The 4,878-nt window shown below is 43.7% G+C and overlaps 1 pseudogene; it reads right to left on the reverse strand.

Moving 5' to 3' along the window:
* Window positions 1-495: 495 nt before the first annotated feature.
* Window positions 496-3,626, reverse strand: LOC102758694 (annotated as a pseudogene).
* Between the last annotated feature and the right edge of the window lie 1,252 nt (window positions 3,627-4,878).

Genomic DNA, 4,878 nt, shown 5'->3' on the forward strand with positions numbered 1-4,878 from the left:
AACAAAGTAAAGAAAAGGGGGAAGGATTAAAGGTGTATGAGAATATATTCATATATTTTTAAGGAGGATCACATACATATATTTATAAGTCTAAGAAATCAATAGAGAAGTTAATATGAGTGTGGGTCACATAGCACGTGGGCCATCTGAACAAAAATAAAACGTAAACATTGTATTATTTATTTATTTATTATTATGAGATGTTATAAATTTATTCTGAATCAGATTAGATTGTGTTCAAATGGCTCACTTCTTTACAAATCATAATTCTTTAAAATATGTTAAAACAGTTTAACCGTCATAATGCTTTTTTCCATAATTATACTTGATACACATCATTTTAACTATACAAAAGGCAATGCTGGCATAGTTACTGGGACCTGAAGTGTGGTGAGGGGATTGGCCTCAGTTAATTTGGTGAAGGAGGAACCCACACCTTCCAACACCTTCCTTTTTATTGTGCCACTGCTCTCACTCCTTCAGTGCCTCTTGATGTTGAATGAAACAAAACCCACCACTTAAGTTTATATTATAATTATCTGACTTCTCCCTAGCATTCATGTTCTAGAGTTACAACACACACACACACAAACACTGTGAGCCTACTTGACAGTTAAACACTTCTCCCTCTCCAGTGTGAACTCTGATGTTTGGAAAGATTTGACTTACTGCAGAAGGTAGTCCCACAATTATTACACCAACCAGGGCCCAGTGCATGAATTCATGCACCTTAAAAGGAACTGTGGGCTTCAAGATTGCAGTGGGCACAGGGGCGGGTCTTGGCCCATCCTCTGCCCACCTGCCCAGCCCCTCCCACCACAGCCCCTGGTTCCCTGTCTGCCAGCAGCCCTGCTCCTGCTGCCACCACCCCCATGCGCTGATAGTGCCATCCCTGCTCAGACCCAATGATGGCAGAAAGCAATTGGTGCTGGCGCCAGCAGTGAGTGCAAGCAGCAGCTGCTGCCATGATTGCCCCTCAGGAGCAGGGGGAGGTGGAGAAGGCCTCAGGGGCAATCGGGGCCAGCAGCCACTGCTTGCACCCACTGACAGAACTGAGTGGTCAGGACCTGTGCCAGGTGCTGGCAGCGGATGCGAGCAGGGCCGGCACTGGCAATGGCAGTTGGTGCGAGCACCGGGCAGGACCATGGCGCATGGGAGCAAAGAATTTTCAGTAAACATCAGAGGCTGGCCCAGATGTCAATGACTGGAGAGATGTCTGACTGCTCTCGCAATCCAGGACTGCTGGCTCCTAACTGCTCGCCTGCCTGCCTGCCTGCCTGATTGCCCCTAACCATCTCTGTCTTCCTGCCTGATTGCCCCTAACTGCTCCCCTGCTGGCCTGATTATCCCTAACTGCCTCTGCCTTGCCCTGCACCTGGGACCCAGGATTCCCTCCTCAGGCTGGCCACAGGCACCCAGGACCACAGGGAAGGTGGCTTGTCCCTCTCCTGGGCTGCAGTTGCTGGTGCCTGGGACTGCATGGTAGGCAGCTTGTCCTTCTCCCAGGCCACAGCCTGGCCAGTCCCCATTCCTCTCTCATGGGCTCATTTGTGCCTGGCTGGTCCCCATTCCTCTCTCCCCAGTGTTAAGTGTCTGAACTGTTACAGCGTGAAGGCATGAGGGTGTGATGACCATTTGCATATTAGCTCTTTATTTTATAGGACCATACAGAACAAAGGGTGAAATGTTTAATTGTAGCAGTGTTTGACTATATTCTGCACAGTGAGAAAACCTGAAGTCATTTTCAAGTTCCACCATTTCTTACTTCTTTTCAGTTGGGTCAAGTTTTTAAACTTTCTAAATCTCCATTTTCCAGCTAATGAAAAGAAATCAGGATTCAACCAAGTCGCCTATCTACCTACTCTAGGACGTCTGTGAGGATCTAATGAGATGAGGCATGGGAAAATGCTTCACAGACATTTGGTTATAGTGTGAAATGTTTGCATCTGGCTATAAAGCAAGCAGTGTTCCTGGGCTGAAGAAACTCCAAGGAGGCTAGTTGCTAGAGAGAGGAAGCCAGGTGTTGCTATGTGACGTCATTACCTGGTGCCCACAGCCATCGTTGCTGGGCTGTGGGCCGCATTTTGCACCATGGGGTCTTGGCAGTGTTGGCTGTGATTTGTTGGGCTGTTGCTCTGGGGTGGTGGCAGGGCCTGTGTCCCACTTGGGGGAAGCCGAGTCTTGCTTTGTGGGCACCAGGTCCGCAGTGCCGTTTCTCTGTAAATGGCCAGTGCACGTCACACTTAGCATATTAGCCTTTTATATATATATAGAGAGAGATAGGGCTTTTCCCCCAGTATGGATTCTATGTTTATTAAAATTGGAGCTGTGGTTGAAGGCTTTTACACACGCTTTAAATTTATACGGCTTTTCTCCAGTGTGGACTTCTGATGAGAACTAAGACCTGCGTGCTGACTAAAGCTCTTCCCACATTTATTACACTGATAAGGTTTCTTTCCAGTGTGTATTCGATAGTGTCGAATGAGGCTGCCTTTACCACTGAAAGCTTTCCCACAATCTTCACACTGATATGGTGCCTCTTCAGGATGCATTCTCTGATGTTTAAGGAGATCTGAGCTCTGATCAAAGTCTTTTCCACAGTTATAGTCATAGGGCTGTTCCACCGAGTGTGTTATGTAATGAAGAGTAAGGTTTGAGCTGAAGGCTTTCCCACATTTGGTGCACATATAGGATTTCTCCCCAATGTGTGTTCTCCAGTGTTTAGTAAGATTTGAGCTGTTGCTAAAGGCTTTTCCACACTCAGCACATATGTAACGTCTCTCTCCTGGGGCAGGTTTAGTGGACATTAATTCTCTACCTTTCTTGGAACCTTTGTCTAGGAAAGGGGTTTTTGTTTCTCTTTTTCAAGGTTTACCCACTGCCTTTCTAACCTGACCTCAAATTTATTGGCAATCACCATGGGAGTATGTCCTTTTTGAATTCTTCTGCATGAAACTCTTCAGAATTTTTCTGCATATCGGTTGATTCTTTATTCTGGGTGTTAGATTTACAATCTTAATTCTGTCTTAGCTCTGGAGTGAAATCCTGTTCTTCACCAATCTCGTGGATGTACAGGGGTCCCCAAGATTCATATTTGGGACTTGTCACCAGAGACCATGGCTAGGTGCTGCTCAGGGATTGCTTTGCTATTCCTGAAGAGGAAATCTTCTCCCATGCCTGTTTCTGTTCATTTGGAGGAGGTGAAAGCTGCTGTCCTGCTTCATCCAGTTCTTGCTCCAGGTCTTCCAGGAGAGGGACAGCCTCTTCAGCACTCTCTGGACAGTGCTCCTGTACCCAGGCCTGCAGCTCCCGGGGAAGGATGGTCAGGAAGTGCTCCACGACCATCAGCCCAGGATCTACTCCTTGGTGTAGATCTTGGGCCTCAGCCACTCACAGCAGAGCACATGGAGCTGGCTCAGGGCCTCCCGGGGGGCCAGGTATGTCATGATACTCAAACCGCCTGAAGTGCTGGCTGAACATCTCCAGGATAGGAAAGCACTTCTCTTTCTCCTTCTCCTCAACTTTCACAGTCCCAGGCCCCACCTGCTCCTGTAGAGGCCTAGGGCCCAGACCTGTGGCCAGACACAGTACCTTTGTCATCATATGGACTCCAGAAACAGCCTCACTAAAGAAGGAATATTGGTTCCTTTAGGTTTCTGGTTCTTCAGGGCTACAGGCTCAACCATAAGTCAGAATAGCAGTTCAAAACATATACATTTTAAATCAGCAGAATAAAAAGTGAAAAGTGATTCATGCAGTGGAATTTATGAAGGAAGAAAAAGAGAAAATATAATAGATGAAAATGTATAATAAGATGGCAACTATGAGCCTTAATAAAACTAAATAAATATAAATTGGTTAATTATAGCAACTAAAATACAGAAGTTCTCTGAATTTTTTTTAAAAGGTATTCTGAAAATACAAAAAAATTGTTAAAATTAAGACACCAAGATTTTTAAAAATGAGTATGTAATACTGCTAGGCAATTATGAATCAAAATAAAACTAAGATAGAAATCTTAATATATGACAAAATATAAATTAAGCTAAAACATCATAAAGAATAAATAAAGATATGATATATTGATCAAAGGAAAAATTGGGCAAGAAGCTTATCAATAACATGTACGGACTTAACAATACATTGACAGAGCAATTGACAGAAATGTAGGAAGATTTCTAATATCCTTCTCAGAGAAAACGAGCTAGTGGTGTGCAGGAGGCAGCTGATCAATGTTTCCTTCTCACACTGAGGTTTCTCTCTCTCTCCCCCTCCTTTCTTCTCTCTCTAAAAATAAATTTTAAAATGTTTTTTTTTTAAAAAAAAAAAAAGCTGTGGTACATTTTCACAATGAAATATAACTTGGTCATAAAAAGAAAGAAATCTTATATTTTACAACAACATGGATGGACCTAGAGAGTATTATGCTAAGTAAAATAAGCCAGTCAGAGAAAGACAAATACCGTAGTTTGCCCACGGCTGGAATAGACTGACAGCTGTCAGAGGGGAGGAGGGTTGGGAGCCTGGGTAAAAAAATGGTGAAGGGATTAAGTAAAAAATTATATATCACCACAACAATGTGATAGCCAGAAAAAAAAAAAAGTGGTCGGGGAGGTAGAAGTCAGCAAAGGGGGGATAAATTGGGACCAAGGGAGACTTTATTTTGGGCAATGAGTGCACAATACACTGTGCAGATGATGTTTTGTTGAGCTGTACCCTTGAAACCTGTATGGTTTTATTAACCAATGTCACCCTAATAAATTAAATAAAGAAACACAATAAAATTGCAAAAAAAGTTATGAAAAATACAATTGCATTTGTTACAAAAGGCAACATCCACAGCAACTTTTCAGCAGCATTAATAGCAATGCAGGCTCC

This window comes from Myotis davidii, unplaced genomic scaffold (genome assembly GCF_000327345.1).
Source record: "Myotis davidii unplaced genomic scaffold, ASM32734v1 scaffold951, whole genome shotgun sequence".
Lineage (NCBI taxonomy): Eukaryota > Metazoa > Chordata > Mammalia > Chiroptera > Vespertilionidae > Myotis > Myotis davidii.